Source organism: Tupaia chinensis, unplaced genomic scaffold (genome assembly GCF_000334495.1).
Source record: "Tupaia chinensis unplaced genomic scaffold, TupChi_1.0 Scaffold000644_1, whole genome shotgun sequence".
Classification (NCBI taxonomy): Eukaryota; Metazoa; Chordata; class Mammalia; order Scandentia; family Tupaiidae; genus Tupaia; species Tupaia belangeri.
This window is the reverse complement of record NW_006160165.1, coordinates 6,361,265-6,379,103: the sequence shown is the minus strand read 5'-3', so window position 1 is coordinate 6,379,103 and position 17,839 is coordinate 6,361,265. Positions and strand designations below refer to the sequence as shown.

Below are 17,839 nucleotides of genomic sequence, written 5' to 3'. Positions count from 1 at the left end.
TGGAGAGGTTTTCGCTATAGGGCGTGTGCGCTTGCCAGAAAGACAGAGAGAGACAGACAGAAAGCGAGAAATCACCCCCCAGGGGGGATGGCCACACTGCAATCCCTTCTCCTCCATTCTCCTCTTGGGATCTTGGGTATGCACACACACGCGCCTGGCGTGAGTTTAAGCCACCAGGTCTGAGACTCGAACCGCGGTCGACTACATGGGAGTCCAGCCACATAGCCATTACGCTAACTGCTGGTCCCTAGAATTGCCATTTTGATTATATTAATTCTTCCAATCCAGGAACATGGAATATCCTTTCACTTTTTTGTGTTTTTCAATACCTTTTTGAGATGGTCATAGTTCTCTTTGTAAAGGTCTTTCACTTCCTTAGTTAGGTTTATCTCTGGGTATCTTATACATTTTGTGGCAATGGTAAAAGGAATCCTTTCTTCAGATCTACTTTATTAACCTTATTGTTTGTATATAGTAATACTATAAATTTCAGGAGGTTGATTGTTGTATCCTGACACTTTCCTGTATTCATTTATTACTTCAAGTTTTTTCATGGAAACCTTTGGGTCTTCTAACTCTTCTTTGCCTATTTGAATGCCTTTTATATTAGTCTCTTTTCTGATTGCATTGGCTTAGACTTCCAGTATTATATTAAGAAGCAGTGGAAAAGTGGGCAGCCTTGTCTAGTGCCAGTTTTTAGTGGAAAAGCTTTTAGCTTTTCCTCATTAAGTATAATGTTAGCTGTAGGTTTTTCATATATGGGCTTTATTGTGTTGAGAAATGACCCTTTTATACCAATCTTGCTGAGAGTCTTAATCATGAAGGGATGTTGTATTTTATCAAATAATTTATCTGCATCAATTGAAATGATCATATGGTTTTTATCTTTCTTTCTGTTAATATGGTGTATTATATTTATGGTCTTGTGTATTGTTAAACAACCTTTGCATCCCTGGAATAAATCCTACCTGATTGTGCTGAATAAATTTTTTATATGTTGTTGGATATGATTTGAAAGTATCTTGTTCAGAATTTTTGCATCTATATTCATCAGATATATTGGTCTGTAGTTTTCCTTTTTGATCATGTCTTTATCTGTTTTTGGAATGAGGATGATGGAGGCTTCATGCAATGAATTTGGAAGGTTTGTTTTTTTTCTCCTTTTGGTTCTTTAGAAATAATTTGAGTAGAATGGGGGTTAACTCTTCCTTAAAAGTTTTGTAGAATTCAGAAGTGAATCCATCAGGAACTGAGCTTTTCTTTGTTGGGAGGTTATTTATTACTGATTCAATCTCATGGCTTATTATGGGTCTATTCGGGTTTTCTGTGTCTTCCTGATTTAATCTTGGTAGATTATATGCATCCAGGAACCTGTCCATCTCCTCCATGTTCTCTTACTTGTTGGCATATAGTCGCGCATAGTATCCTCTAATGATGTTTTGTATTTCTATTGTGTCTGTTGTAATCTGGTTACTTTTTTTTCCTTTATTACTCCAGCTAATGGTGTGTCAATCTTGTTAATCTTTTTTTTTCTTTTTTTTGGAGAGATTTTCACTGTAGGGCACGTGCGCTCACCAGACAGACAGAGAGAGACATAGAGACAGAAAGCGAGAAATCACCCCCCAGGGGGAGTGGTCACGCCGCAATCCCTTCTCCTCCATTCTCCTCTCGGGATCTTGGGCACGCACGCACACGCGCCCGGCGTGAGTTTTAAGCCACCGGGTCCGGGACACGAACCGCGGTCGACTACGTGGGAGTCCAGCGACATAGCCATTACGCTAACTGCTGGTTCCCAATCCTGTTAATCTTTTCAAAGAACCAGCTTTTGCTTTCATTTATTCTCTGTATAGTTAGTTTATTTTCTATTCCATTTATTTCTGTTCGAATCTTTATTATTTCTTTTTTGTCTGGCATTTTGTTGTTGTTTGTCCAGCTCCCTGAGGCATGATGCTAGGTTGTCTATTTGCCACCTTTCCATGTTTTTCTCATGTGCACTAACTGCTACGAATTTATCCTCTTAGGACTTCTTCTGCAGTTTTCTATAGATTATGGAAACTTGTGTACTCATTATCTGCAGGAGTCCAGCCTCGGTGGGGGTGGGTTGACTCGGCGGAGGCGGCGCAGGTGAACAGAATTAGGCTAAAACATTAATACTTTTTAGCATTTTTTTTTGAGAGGGAGTGTGCGCTCGCCAGACAGACAGGGAGAGACATAGAGACAGAAAGCGAGAAATCACCCCCCAGGGGGGATGGTCACGCTGCAGTCCCTTCTCCTCCATTCTCTTCTGGGGATCTTGGGCACACACGCACACGCGCCTGGCTTGAGTTCTAAGCCACCGGGTCCGGGACGCGAACCGCGGTCGACTACGTGGGAGTCCAGCGACATAGCCATTACGCTAACTGCTGGTTCCCTTTTTTAGCATGTTTTTAGCCGGGTACGGTCAGAGCAAAAAACTCCAGACAGCGCCCCGTGGCTATTAAGACATGCGTATTTATTGAGGGATGTTTAGGAAGTAAAGGGGGGTGAGGGGTAGTAAAAAACCCACCCTAAGGAACAGGGTGTACAAAGCATGGAAGCAATCATTATAAAACATGCTGTTTGTCTTGTCAGATCAGGTAAAATCAATCACAGTTCTCAGGATGAGGAAGTCCATTTGTCTGTTGTATCTTCTTCTTAGATCTTGATTACTGGGAAGGGTCTTTTGAAGAGGGGGCTTGCAGGATATTTGAGTCTCGGTCCCAGGCCAGCTTGATAACTTTGCTGAATACAAAGACCTAGATAGAAATCTTGTCTTGTTAAGTAAAGACACAGTTAATATATGGACTATCCATACATTACAACAATAGAGGGTGAGTCTGTGATCTTATATGGGAAAGGAAGATGATCTTGTAGCTCAGGAGACAACATAGGATGTTTTATTAGCAGTTTTTCATGGTCAACAGCACATAGATGAGAAACTCTTTGTAGTTGAAAGCTACCTGTTGCTTTAGATAAGAGCTCCCAGCTAAGGTGGTTAATCTTTCTCTGGAGCCCTCAGGTTTGTTCATTCTGTTCCCTCCAGTCAGGCTTTTCTTTTCTTAAAAAAAAACCCTGGGTTTTTGTTTTATTTGCTGAGTCTGTCAATTAGTGAGTTCTTTTATCTCTGGGTGAATGTGCTGACTTTGCCTAGCATGAGCTAACTTTGGCCTGTAGCTCTAGCAAGGGGTATTTACATAAAACTAGCCTTAAACTAACTTAGTTTTCATATGCTACTGATGCTACTTTGGCTTATACTAATTTGACTTAACATATGTTAATTTTGGCTTAAACAGACAGGTGGGGGAGTCTCAAATTTCCAGCCCTCTTCTTAGGGAACTACATTTCTACAAGATCACTAATTGGCTTTATTGTAATGGTTGGGGGTGATATTTTACCCTTGCAGGGTATGTAATAACAGTAAAGCTCACGGCAGAGAAATTAACTACAGGCCAGTAAAAGGACGCAAGGAGGGTTAGTAAACTGCTGGCCTTGTCTCGCCGTTTCTCCCCGGCCCAGGCCATGCCTTCAGAAGTGGGAGACAGCCTCTTTACCAGCTTGTGTCGTCTGCTTGGCCCCCTCAATTATCATTTGTTTCCATAAATTTTGATTTCAGACTTAATTTCTTCGATATTTAAGAAGTCACTCAGAAGTAGGTTGTTTAGTTTCCTTCCATGTGTTTATGTATTTTTGAGGATGTTTCTTGAAATTAATATCGAGTTTGATTCCATCATGGTCAGAGAAGATGCTGGATCTAGTTTCTATGCCTTTGAATCTGTGAAGGCTTGATTTTTAACCTATCATATGGTCAATCTTTGAAAAGGTTCCATGCCAGGGTGAGAAAAATGTTTATTTTGTGGTCTTAGGGTGGAAAGTTCTATAGCTGCCTGTCAAGTCCATTTGATTTATAGTATTGCTTAGGTCCTGTATCTCTCTGCTTTTTTGTCTAGAAAATTTGTCTAAAGGAGTTAATGGGGTGTTGAGACCCCCAACAATTATAGTGCTGCAACCTATCTCTTCTTTTCACTCCTGCAGTCTTTCCTTAACGTATTTAGGTGCTCCTGAGTTGGGTGCATAGGTATTTATAAGCGTTATGTCTTCTTGGTGAATTAGCCCATTTACTACTATACAATGCCCTTCTTTGTCTCTTCTTACAATCTTGGTCTTAACGCCTATGTTTTTCTGAAATTAGTATTGCAACTCCAGCCCTTTTTTGATTTCCATTTGTATGGAATATCTTTTTTCAGCCTTTCACTTTTAGTCTATGTACGTCTTTATCCATAGGTGTGTTTCTTATAGGCAACAGATTGTTTCTTTCTTTCTTTCTTAATCCATTCAGTCAGTCTGTGTCTCTTCTTTTTTTTTTTTTGGAGAGATTTTTGCTATAGGGCACATGCGCTCGCCAGACAGACAGAGAGAGACATAGAGACAGAAAGCGAGAAATCACCCCCCAGGGGGGATGGTCACGCTGCAATCCCTTCTCCTCCATTCTCCTCTCGGGATCTTGGGCACGCACGCACACGCGCCCGGCGTGAGTTTTAAGCCACCGGGTCCAGGACGTGAACCGCGGTCGACTACGTGGGAGTCCAGCAACATAGCCATTACGCTAACTGCTGGTTCCCAGTCTGTGTCTCTTGAGTGGAGAATTTAATCCATTAATGTTGAAAGTTATTATTGATATATCTGGACATGTTTCTACCACTAAGTGAGCCAAATTTTTTCCCTTTTTTTTTTCTCTTATATCTGTCCATCTGACTTTTTAGTTTTCCTGGTATAGCACTCCCTTCAGAACCTCTTGAAGAGCTGGTCTGAAGTTGGTAAATTCATTCAGGTTTTGTTTATCTGAGAATGTTTTTAACTGTTTTTCCCATATGAAGGATAATCTTGCTGGATATAGTATTCTCGGTTGAAATTATTTTTCATTTAAAACTTTGACTGTCTTTCCCCATTCTTTTCTTTCCTGCATTGTTTCTGATGAGAGGTCTGATGTTAGCCTGATGCGATAACCTTTGTAAGTAACTTGACATTTCCCTCTTGCCAATTTTAGTAACTTGTCTTTGTGGTTTTGGCCAATCTGGCTATAATATGCCTTGGAGAGGATCTTCTTGGGTTGATTCTATGTGGGGTCTTATATATCTCTTGGATTTTTGATATTTGAATGCCTCTCTAGGTTTGGAAAGTTTTTTTCCAGGATTTCATGGAATAAATGATCAATACTCTTATTATTTTCTTCCTCTTCTGGGATACCAATTATCCAGATGTTTGGGTGCTTGATGGTATCAAGTATTTCTTGTATATTATCCTCATTTTCCTTGGTTGTTTTCTCAGTCTTTTTTATACTTTTTTCTAGGTCAGAGTTTTTGTCTTTTACATTTGAGATTCAATCTGTGTGATCTAATCTACTTTTAATACTTTTGAGGGAGGTTTTAATTTCCTGTATTGTCCCGACCCGCAGGACAGTTGAACAGTTTCCTGGGGGAGGGAGTGAAGAAAGGGGACAAACACATGCAGTGGAGACAAAACAAGGTGCTGACCAAGTCTCCTTTATTTAGGAAGAATTGCGAGCTTATATACAGGCTGGCGGGCACTGATTGGTTGCCCAAAATGCAAATGAGATAGAACAGTATGAGCCAATCATTGATGCGGGTGGATCTCTCCTGTTGCCTAGAAACCCAACTGCTCCCCTCACCCTGGGGAGAATGGTTGGTCACATGATTTCTGAGAAATCGTTTGCTCAATGAGGAAGTGAAACCTAATGGTTTCTAAGATGGTGGACAGCTCTCAAGATGGCTTCCATATGCAATGCCCTCCACATATCCCCCTTTTTTATTTTTTCAAAGAGAGGAGAAAAGACTGGGGGAATCATGCCTGTCTTAGGTTGGAGTCGTTTTCAGAGCTACGTCCATCCTTACCCATCATTGGAGAACCTCATTGCAATGATGGGTTTCCTATCTTAGGTGGGAGGACTGTACAGCTGTTATAGGCTCAGACTCTCTTACCTGTCTTTGGTTAACCAATTCAGTGCCTCAGGCAGGAGCAATGTCTAGGCTCCGCGATACTCCATCTCCAGGTTGTGGTAGTGGACTTGGATAGGCTGCATTTTTATGGAGTCATCAATTTGGTATTTAAGGAAAGCCATGAGCTTATTAAAGAGAACAGGCCCCAAAGAGCAAACAATCAGTAAACCCAGAATCAGACCAAGTATGGGGAGGAGTCCATTCCATGCAGTAAAGGGGTTATCGGTGAGTTGTTTCTTTCGTTCAATAAGATTTTCTTGTAGTTGTTTGAGCTTGTCACGAATGATGCCAGACTTGTTGGCATAAAAGCAGCAGCGTTCCTACAAACCAAGACAAAGACCCCCCCTGTTCTGTCAAGAGGAGGTCTAGCCCACCCCTATTTTGGAGTACTACCTCTGCAAGGGAATTCAATTGGTCCTGAATAAAGGTAACTGTGGAAGCCAACTCTTGGACATCAGAGATAAGGCCCTCAGTAATTTCTTTATGGTATAGAGAATATCCTAATCCAGCTGGCAGCTGTAGCTGCAGTGATGCCCAAGGTGGCAAGAATAGAGAGGAACTGTATAGCGTGTTTGGATCTATGGGGAATGAGGTCAAAAGTAGGGATGGGGACTGGTTCATCCCCTTTGGCACTTATTGCACAATTCAAGAGGTTGATTTTGTTTCTGACCACCAATATTTTTTGTCCTGCAATTTTTTCCCATATGTCTGGGATGACCACAATTGAAGCAATTGTCTCTATTGTTATGGTTAAGGAATTGGCGGACAGTATACCCTTGAAGGGCAGCAGCCATAGCCAATCCCTGTTGGTATGCCGACCCAATATCAGAACATAAGCGAATATATCCTGATAAATCTGTCTTTTTTTCTATATGGTCTGATTGCTGTTTGACAGGCAGTGTTAGCATTTTTGTATGCCAATTGTTTAACAAAATTGGTGCCTGTATCAGCACTGCCAAATATTTTCCCTGCTGCAATAATTAACCAATGAACAAACTCAGAAAAAGGTTCATCAGGCTCTTGTTTTATTTTGGTAAGGGAGGTACTTAAATCTCCTTTAGTAGGAAGTTTTCTCCAAGCTTTCATGTCTGCCATATGAATTTGAGCAAATAGCCCTGGATCATATTGCATTTGAGTGTCACTAGTTGTATAATTGTCTTCTCCAAATAACATATCTGCTGTCCAGCCATTGTTGGCCTGGGCATTACGGCATGCAGTCTCCCTACAGTTTTCCACATATTCTGATTTCCAAAGTAAGTAATCCCCTCCAGAGAGCGTAGCACAAGCCAATGTTTGCCAGCCCATTGGTGTAAGCCAATTGTCTGCCACTGATTCAACTACGGCTAAAGTATATGGAGCAGTAGCTCCATATTGAGCAACTGCTGTTTTAATTTCTTTTATGATTTTACAGTCAAAGCCATTATGATAGCTCCATGCTTGTCCTTGTTGATCTATGGTCTCTGTTACTGGGAAGGGTTCCTGTTCCTCAAAGTTCATTAATGGTTGTGGTGTTTGAACTGGTTTAATTTTCATTCCAGGGGTAAATGTGGGCTGGTAACGATTCTGCGAGGAATCTGCACTTTTAGATTTACCCACTCTCAGTTTTTCTAATTGTGATATTAGGTCTTGATGTTTCTTTTCTAATTGAATTTGTTATTCAAGTTGCTTAATTTTATTCAGAACCTCTTTCCTAGGATCGATAACCAGCATCACCAAAGGTGGTGCGGATGTGACTGAATTGGAAAATGGTGGCCGTTTTTTGAAAGGCGGCTATTTTAGATTACTGTACTTGGCGGCCTGTGTTTCTAAAATTCTTTCTTCAGGCGGTCATTTTGGATTAATGTATCTGGCGGCCTGTGTTTCTAAAGTTTTTTCTTCAGAATCAGTTAATTGGTCATCTAAATGAACTTTAAGTTCTGTAAGAGATGGGTGTAATTTTTTTCTGGGGCTTTTTGAAGTTTATAACTTCACCACTGATTCTCAGTTTTTTAATTTGTTTTGGCCTGACATCCGATTGTTTATTAAGATCTGTTATTTCTTTCTCACTGTCTAAGGAAATTAAATCTTTTTCTTCTTTGGTGCCAGGGTCTATTTTAGTTTTTATGGCATCTTCACTATCTGTCTGAGTTTTTTTTTTTTTTTTTTTGCATAATTTGTTCTCCTTCTGCGATGACTGCTGCGATTTTAGGGTCAGTTGGCCAGAACCTAATGATCTCATTTATTAGATTCCAATAAGAGAGGAAAGAAAGGAAGGAAGAAATAAATAAATAAATAAATAAATAAATTGTTAAATCTTAATTTTAACTCCAGGTGTCTTGAGGGCTTCAGTAAGCCCATGAACAAATAACTCATGTTTGCTCATTTCTTGTCCCATAATCACCCTTATTATGTATGAGTAAGCAACCTTTGTTACTTACCGGGACGATTTTCTGCTGTCCTCGTCTGGATGATTCTCTCCTGTCCTCTTCTGTTTTCTGCGGTGGCTTTCTTTATTCCGGTGTTCCTCACTGGATCCCTCATACCCAGGTCCCTGTTCAGGCGCCGCGTGTCCCAACCCGCAGGACAGTTGAACAGTAACCTGGGGGAGGGAGCGAAGAAAGGGGACAAACACATGTAGTGGAGACAAAACAAGATGCTGACCAAGTCTCCTTTACTAAGGAAGAATTGCGAGCTTATATACAGGTTGGTGGGCACCGATTGGTTGCCCAAAATGCAAATGAGATAGAACAGTATGAGCCAATCATTGATGTGGGTGGATCTCTCCCTTTACCTAGAAACCCAACCGCCCTCGGGGAGAATGGTTGGTCACATGATTTTTTTTTTTTTTTTTTTGGAGAGGTTTTTGCTATAGGGCATGTGCACTCACCTGAAAGAGAGATAGAAAGTGAGTAATCACCACCCTGGAAGGATGGCCACACCGCAATCCCTTCTCCTCCATTCTCCTCTCGGGATCTTGGGCACGCACGCACATGCGCCCGGCGTGAGTATAAGCCACTGGGTCCGGGACATGAACCGCAGTCGACTACATGAGAGTCCAGCGACATAGCCGTTACGCTAACTGCTGGTCCCATTGGTCACATGATTTCTGAGAAACAGTTTGTTCAATGAGGAAGTGAAACCTAACGGTTTCTAAGATGGCAGACAGCTCTCAAGATAGCAGAGCTCTCAAGATGGCTTCCATATGCAATGCCCTGCACACTGAATCACATTCTTCATCTCTAACAATCGTTTGATTTTTGTTTATGGTGTCTGCTACTTCTTTGAAATCATGAAAGGACTTTTCCATATCCTGGAGCTCCTTGTCTCTTTTCTCTTGCATCTCATTTAGTTTGGTCACTACAAATATTCTGAATTGTTTATTCAACATTTCTAGACTACCATTGTGCTGTCTTTGGGTGATGAGGAATTGATATTTTTCCTTGGGGGAGAAGCATTTTTTTGGTTGCTCACATTTCTTGTGCCTCTGTGATGGTTCCTAGTCATCTGGTGATCAATACATTCCTTCCTAAATTATTCAAGGTATCACTGAGTATTCAAAGGTGGTGTGCAGGAGCCAGAAATTGGCAATCTCTCTTCTGCTCTGCCTCCCTATTGCTCACCAGCACCCTGCACTGTTGCCATGGTCCTGGGCAACCCAAAGTCTTCCCTGTTTCTAGAAAGCAGGTGACCTGAAACTGACTGCTGAGCTTCAACTCAGTAACAAAGAAGAGATCATGTGGCATGTTATATATACTAAACACAGTCCAAAGGCAAGTGGGGGAGGGGATGAGCCACGGGTCCCAGCTCTTAACCCTACAACCACAGGCAGCCCGACTTCTGGCAAGGTCCTCTGCTGCAACGAGTGTCTGGATGGGTCAGGGAAGAGTGCAAGTTCATCTCAGAGTCCCAAGAAACAAACCTGAGAGTCCAAAGGTGAGTGGGGGTTTTCTCTTTTCATAGTGAAGGATTTTTCTGACTGAAATTGTCTGTCTTTCTTAATTTTGAATAGGTCTCCCTGTTCCCTCCTTGTCTGCACTTTTTTCCCCCCTCAGAGGTCTGGGGTTAGTCTTAGACTTATGAAGTGTCCTTTATAAGTAACTGGATGTGCTTCACAGTTGTCATTTTTAGATTATCTTTGTTATTGACTTTTGCAATTTTGGCTATGATATGCCTTGGAGATCTTGTATTGACTCTATTTGTTGTCCTTTATATTTCCCGAATCTGGGTGCCTTCTGTCTCTCTCTAGACTTGAGCATTTTTCAGATTGTATTCATGAAATAATCATGCCTTACCTGTCTCTTTGCCTTCTGGATTACCTATTATGCATATGTTCATTTGTTTGATGGTGTCTCAGGTTTCACACATAGTGTTTTTCTTTATTGGTTATTTTTCTTTCTTTATGGTGGCTTAGACTAAACTGAAGGTTGTGCCTTCAAGCTTGGAGATTCTTCTATGATCTTATCTGTTATTGGAACTTTCTACAGTTTTTTATTTCCTATATTGTATTCTTCATCTCCAGAAGTTCTGTTTGATTCTTTTTAAAGAAATCTGTATCTTTATAGAAGTTCTCATTCATGTCATGGAATGATTTTCTCATCTCCTGGAATTGTCTTGTTTCCCTTGCATCTCACTAGCTTTGCTATGATCAACACTCTGAGTTCTGTTTCTGGCATTTCTGTGACTTCCTGTATTTTATTGTTAGTGAGGTGTTACCATGTCTTTTTGTGGGAGAAATAATTTCGTTTTCCTAATGTTTTTCTGCTGTTTTAGGTACCTGGTGGGGTACTTGTTGCTTCCTAGCTTATGGAGTAGATTCTCTAATGCCTGGGGGTAAAGTGGTCCTCAGCCCCAAGTTATGACTCTGCCAAATGGTCCAGGAGAGATTGGAGGCTAGCAAGTCTGTCAGATCCGAGCAGGAATTTTGCAGCCTGCATGCAGTTTCTGGAAGCAGGTTGGCTCTGAGGACCTGAATGTGGCCTTGGCAAGTTCATGAGCCAGGGGCAAGTCTATTTTTGAGGTCCCAAAAACCTAAGGGGCCTGCATGGAATACCAAGGGGTGGGGGGCTTCTGAGGGCTGAATGTGGCCCTGAGAAGACCTGGGGCTTAGTCTATAAGCCCCAGAGGCTACTGGGCCTGCTTATTATTTCTGGGAGCAGGGCAGCCTTCAGGACCTAGATGTCATCCTGGCTAGGAGGTCCAGGAGGAACCAGAGGCCAGCCATGCCTTTCAGATCCAACCAGGACTTGTGAACCTGACTGTAATTTCTGGAGAAGGTCAGTCCTCCGGACCTGAGTGCTGTCTAGACAAGCTTGTCCAAGAACTGCAGGAGGCAAGCCTGGCCGTGAGACGTAGGAAGCAGATACTGTGTGGCCTGTGTGAAATGCCCAGAGGCAAAGTGACTCTGATGACCTGAATGTGGACTTGAAAGATGACCCAGGAGAGGTAGAGAGTGAGCTTGTCAGGCCGAGTCTATGTGCTGTGCCTGTTTTTCTTGAGATGGGCAAAGCAGCCCTCAGGACCTGGATATGATAGATCAGCCCTCTGGACCTGGATGCTGCTCTGGAGGGGTGGTCCAGGAGGCTTCAGAGGCCAGCTATGCCTTTCTGATCCAAGCAAATCTTCTGTACCTGCTTGTGATTTCTGGGAATGGCACCCTCTTAACTTGAATGTAGCCATGACAAAACTAGAGGTGCCAGAGGCACTGTGTGAGACTCAAGAAGTGTGTCGTGTATGGCCTGGGTGGAATGGCCAGGAGTAGGACAACCCTCAAGACCTACATGTGGCCCAAGGAAAGTCATCCACAGGGGGCCAGAGGCAAACTCATTTGTGAGACTCTGGGCCATCTGCACTCCACATAGCCTGGTGACTCATCAAGGCCAACTGGATTTGTTCACCTGGTTTCTCTTGCTCACAGGGACCTTCCTTCCACAAGGCTGTAGGAATGCCAGATTGCATAGTCCTAATCACAACCCACACTCCACTTATTGGTCAGCTCCCAAGGTGGCACCAAGCTCTTAGGGCTTGGGTTGGGTTGGAGGTCCAAAATTTTCTCTGAAGTGATACATCTGCGTACTTCCCTGCAATTGGTGTTAGTTCTTTGACAGTTTAATTCTTCTTCTATAGGTGGGGAATGTCGGAGTCTGAGATGGTTGTCTGGAATTAGGAGCTCCAGAGAATTCCACTCATTCTCACCGCATGGCAGAGGAGGACCCTGGAGCTTCACCAAGCGCAGGTGATTAATTCTTCAAGTTGGATTCTGTACTCTGAAGCTCCCAGTCCTTTTCTTGCACTTCACCAGTCTCCCTGTCTTCTGCTAGAAGCATAGCTATTTATTCCACTTTTTAAGTCTTTTTTTTCCCCCAGAGAGATACCATGGTAGGTGTTTCTACTTGATTCTGTCCTCAAAATAAACAAATTATTAAAAATTTTTAAAAAGTACTCTTTCAAGGCCAGCTGATGGTATGGTGGTTAAGCTAGCTGGATCCCCCATGGCTGACTGCATGCTTCAAGTCCTGGATCTGGTGGCCTGAGAAAAGCATGCCAGACACGTGTGGATGCATGCCTAAAATCTTGAAAGGAGGGAAAAATGGAGAAAGGATTGCAGATGACCATTCCCTCTGAGGGGTGCTTTCTTACTCTGGCAAAGAAAAAAAGTGTACTGCTTGATGCTCTTTATATATGTATATACTTATGAAATTATAACTGTATCCAAGAAAATAAACTGACACTAGCCCAGGAGCTCTTTGTCCTTTTTCAGACTCCTTGTCCTGGCCCTCATGGCCATTGCCAGGAACCACTCACATTTTCTAAAATTGTATACAGCTAGAATCACACATGTACTCATTTTTGACTCCTTTCAGTCACATAATTATACAAAATCTGTTCATGTATCTGTGTGTAGGAATAATTGATTTCTTTTTATTTCTGACAATCTATGGAACATAATTTGTTTACTACATTCACCTGTTGAAAGTCATTTGGTCTGTTTCCAGATTGGGACTATAACAAACGGGTGTTAGGAACATCTACATTCAAGCCTTCTAGGACCATGGGCAGTCAGTTCTTTGTATGTGGGTTCTGCATCTGTGGATTTGACTAACAGTGGACTGAAAATGGTCAGGAAAAAAAGTGCAACAATAAAAAGTAATACAAATAAAACCAAGACAGCATCACAACTATTTACACAGCATTCACACTGTACCTGGTATCATAAGTAATCAGAAATGATTTAAACATATGGACGGATGTGCACAGGTCATATAGAAATGCTGTTTATATAAAGGACTTGAGCAGGGAGAGGTTTGGCCTTGGAACCAAGTCCTTGCAGATACCAAGGGATGATTACGCTTTCCTCCCTCATTGTTAACTATGTCGAAGTGAAAGTCGTATCATGTGGTAGGTGTATGGCCGTTTTCTAAAGCTGTTGTGTCAACATACACTTACACCAGTGGTATATGAGCATTTTGTCCCCTCTGTATCATTGTCCACACCTCGCAGACTTTTATCTTAAGCTGTCTAGTTGGTGTGCAGTGTTATGTCATTATGGCTTTAACTTATTATCATAAGTACTAATGATGTCAAGCTTCTTTTCTGATGCTTATCTACCAGAGAATATGTGTGTGCTTTTTTTTTTGTTTTGTTTTTTGAGAGTTTTTTTTCTTGCATGTGCTCACCAGAAAGACAGAAACAGATAGAAAGTGAGTTAGTGAGGTGTTACCATGTCTTTTTGTGGGAGAAATAATTTCGTTTTCCTAATGTTTTTCTGCTGTTTTAGGTACCTGGTGGGGTACTTGTTGCTTCCTAGCTTATGGAGTAGATTCTCTAATGCCTGGGGGTAAAGTGGTCCTCAGCCCCAAGTTATGACTCTGCCAAATGGTCCAGGAGAGATTGGAGGCTAGCAAGTCTGTCAGATCCGAGCAGGAATTTTGCAGCCTGCATGCAGTTTCTGGAAGCAGGTTGGCTCTGAGGACCTGAATGTGGCCTTGGCAAGTTCATGAGCCAGGGGCAAGTCTATTTTTGAGGTCCCAAAAACCTAAGGGGCCTGCATGGAATACCAAGGGGTGGGGGGCTTCTGAGGGCTGAATGTGGCCCTGAGAAGACCTGGGGCTTAGTCTATAAGCCCCAGAGGCTACTGGGCCTGCTTATTATTTCTGGGAGCAGGGCAGCCTTCAGGACCTAGATGTCATCCTGGCTAGGAGGTCCAGGAGGAACCAGAGGCCAGCCATGCCTTTCAGATCCAACCAGGACTTGTGAACCTGACTGTAATTTCTGGAGAAGGTCAGTCCTCCGGACCTGAGTGCTGTCTAGACAAGCTTGTCCAAGAACTGCAGGAGGCAAGCCTGGCCGTGAGACGTAGGAAGCAGATACTGTGTGGCCTGTGTGAAATGCCCAGAGGCAAAGTGACTCTGATGACCTGAATGTGGACTTGAAAGATGACCCAGGAGAGGTAGAGAGTGAGCTTGTCAGGCCGAGTCTATGTGCTGTGCCTGTTTTTCTTGAGATGGGCAAAGCAGCCCTCAGGACCTGGATATGATAGATCAGCCCTCTGGACCTGGATGCTGCTCTGGAGGGGTGGTCCAGGAGGCTTCAGAGGCCAGCTATGCCTTTCTGATCCAAGCAAATCTTCTGTACCTGCTTGTGATTTCTGGGAATGGCACCCTCTTAACTTGAATGTAGCCATGACAAAACTAGAGGTGCCAGAGGCACTGTGTGAGACTCAAGAAGTGTGTCGTGTATGGCCTGGGTGGAATGGCCAGGAGTAGGACAACCCTCAAGACCTACATGTGGCCCAAGGAAAGTCATCCACAGGGGGCCAGAGGCAAACTCATTTGTGAGACTCTGGGCCATCTGCACTCCACATAGCCTGGTGACTCATCAAGGCCAACTGGATTTGTTCACCTGGTTTCTCTTGCTCACAGGGACCTTCCTTCCACAAGGCTGTAGGAATGCCAGATTGCATAGTCCTAATCACAACCCACACTCCACTTATTGGTCAGCTCCCAAGGTGGCACCAAGCTCTTAGGGCTTGGGTTGGGTTGGAGGTCCAAAATTTTCTCTGAAGTGATACATCTGCGTACTTCCCTGCAATTGGTGTTAGTTCTTTGACAGTTTAATTCTTCTTCTATAGGTGGGGAATGTCGGAGTCTGAGATGGTTGTCTGGAATTAGGAGCTCCAGAGAATTCCACTCATTCTCACCGCATGGCAGAGGAGGACCCTGGAGCTTCACCAAGCGCAGGTGATTAATTCTTCAAGTTGGATTCTGTACTCTGAAGCTCCCAGTCCTTTTCTTGCACTTCACCAGTCTCCCTGTCTTCTGCTAGAAGCATAGCTATTTATTCCACTTTTTAAGTCTTTTTTTTCCCCCAGAGAGATACCATGGTAGGTGTTTCTACTTGATTCTGTCCTCAAAATAAACAAATTATTAAAAATTTTTAAAAAGTACTCTTTCAAGGCCAGCTGATGGTATGGTGGTTAAGCTAGCTGGATCCCCCATGGCTGACTGCATGCTTCAAGTCCTGGATCTGGTGGCCTGAGAAAAGCATGCCAGACACGTGTGGATGCATGCCTAAAATCTTGAAAGGAGGGAAAAATGGAGAAAGGATTGCAGATGACCATTCCCTCTGAGGGGTGCTTTCTTACTCTGGCAAAGAAAAAAAGTGTACTGCTTGATGCTCTTTATATATGTATATACTTATGAAATTATAACTGTATCCAAGAAAATAAACTGACACTAGCCCAGGAGCTCTTTGTCCTTTTTCAGACTCCTTGTCCTGGCCCTCATGGCCATTGCCAGGAACCACTCACATTTTCTAAAATTGTATACAGCTAGAATCACACATGTACTCATTTTTGACTCCTTTCAGTCACATAATTATACAAAATCTGTTCATGTATCTGTGTGTAGGAATAATTGATTTCTTTTTATTTCTGACAATCTATGGAACATAATTTGTTTACTACATTCACCTGTTGAAAGTCATTTGGTCTGTTTCCAGATTGGGACTATAACAAACGGGTGTTAGGAACATCTACATTCAAGCCTTCTAGGACCATGGGCAGTCAGTTCTTTGTATGTGGGTTCTGCATCTGTGGATTTGACTAACAGTGGACTGAAAATGGTCAGGAAAAAAAGTGCAACAATAAAAAGTAATACAAATAAAACCAAGACAGCATCACAACTATTTACACAGCATTCACACTGTACCTGGTATCATAAGTAATCAGAAATGATTTAAACATATGGACGGATGTGCACAGGTCATATAGAAATGCTGTTTATATAAAGGTCTTGAGCAGGGAGAGGTTTGGCCTTGGAACCAAGTCCTTGCAGATACCAAGGGATGATTACGCTTTCCTCCCTCATTGTTAACTATGTCGAAGTGAAAGTCGTATCATGTGGTAGGTGTATGGCCGTTTTCTAAAGCTGTTGTGTCAACATACACTTACACCAGTGGTATATGAGCATTTTGTCCCCTCTGTATCATTGTCCACACCTCGCAGACTTTTATCTTAAGCTGTCTAGTTGGTGTGCAGTGTTATGTCATTATGGCTTTAACTTATTATCATAAGTACTAATGATGTCAAGCTTCTTTTCTGATGCTTATCTACCAGAGAATATGTGTGTGCTTTTTTTTTTGTTTTGTTTTTTGAGAGTTTTTTTTCTTGCATGTGCTCACCAGAAAGACAGAAACAGATAGAAAGTGAGAAATCCCCCCCCCCGGGGGGGGGAGTGGGGGAAGGCCACTCGACATCCCTTCTCCTCCATTCTCCTCTCGGGATCTTGGGCAAGCATGCACATGCGCCCGTCTTGAGTTTAAGCTACCGGGTCCGGGACTGGAACCGTGGTCGACTACATGTGAGTCCAGTGACATAGCCATTATGCTAACTGCTGGTCCCACGTGTGTTTTCTTTGATGGGATGTCTATAGAAATCTGTCCATGTTTATTTGGTGCTTGTTGTCTGTCTTAGGTATTCCTTTAACAGGGCCGTGACTTACACATTTTCCAGCACCTGGTCCCAAGCATGCCCGTTACCGCTGCTTCATTTCCACCCTAATTTCCTGCCCGCGACTGATCACTCCTCCTACCAGGACGGTATGAGGGTCCAGTGAGCAAGTCGAAACCACACAGGGGGGTTAACACAGGCGTAAGTGATATGAGTGATTCAGTCCAGGCAGTGAGGGCCTCAGAGATCAAGTGCGGAGGGCAGTTTGTACTCATGGGGCTGCAGAGACCGCAGGAAGCCTTAGCGTTGCCATAGGTGTCACGGAACCTTCCAGAGGGGCAATGTGTGGGTGGGCGCTGTGCAGCAGAGGCTGGAACCTGGAGTGAGGGGCAGACTGGCAGGACCGTGCCTGTGTAGACAGCAGAGCGCTGTGGCGGCTCCTCTCGCTCTCTGGCTCCCACCTGTGACTCCGCTGGCTGGCCCATCTCTAGGCCAGTTGTGTGCGGAGGCAGGTCGTGGTTCTCTGAGATTCTGGACTGCTCAGGGAGGACGTCTGATGGCTCTCAGCGTAGATGGGCCCATCAGGCAGGTCACTGCATCGGGGCCCTACAGTTGTGCAACAGGAGAACTACACGCTGCAGATGCGGGCAGTCCTGTGGGCTGGGCGTCCATCCCGGGACCTCGGCGCAGTCCGCTGGGCCTCGTTCACGCTCCTCCTACAGGAGCTCCCGGGAGCGCCCTGAGGCTGTCATCGCTGCGTTCCGGTAACTCCCCAAAGGCCCGCAAGGTCTACAAGGTGCCCGCCGCCTGCGCCTGCGGACCTGGTCTTCCCGTGACGTCACAAGTGCCCGGAGGCGCTGACGTCATTCCGCCGGTAGCCCCC

The 17,839-nt window shown here is 43.5% G+C and overlaps 1 long non-coding RNA gene across 2 annotated transcripts; it reads right to left on the bottom strand.

Moving 5' to 3' along the window:
* Positions 1–8,155: 8,155 nt before the first annotated feature.
* Positions 8,156–17,831, bottom strand: LOC102468540 (uncharacterized). Of its 2 annotated transcripts, none has more exons than XR_336188.1 (3): positions 17,009–17,831; positions 8,450–8,610; positions 8,156–8,245 (listed from the first exon to the last, which is right to left on the bottom strand). It is a non-coding gene; the product is annotated as an uncharacterized LOC102468540 (long non-coding RNA). The 2 variants fall into 2 exon arrangements; XR_003551255.1 differs by having other exon boundaries at positions 8,188–8,237.
* Between the last annotated feature and the right edge of the window lie 8 nt (positions 17,832–17,839).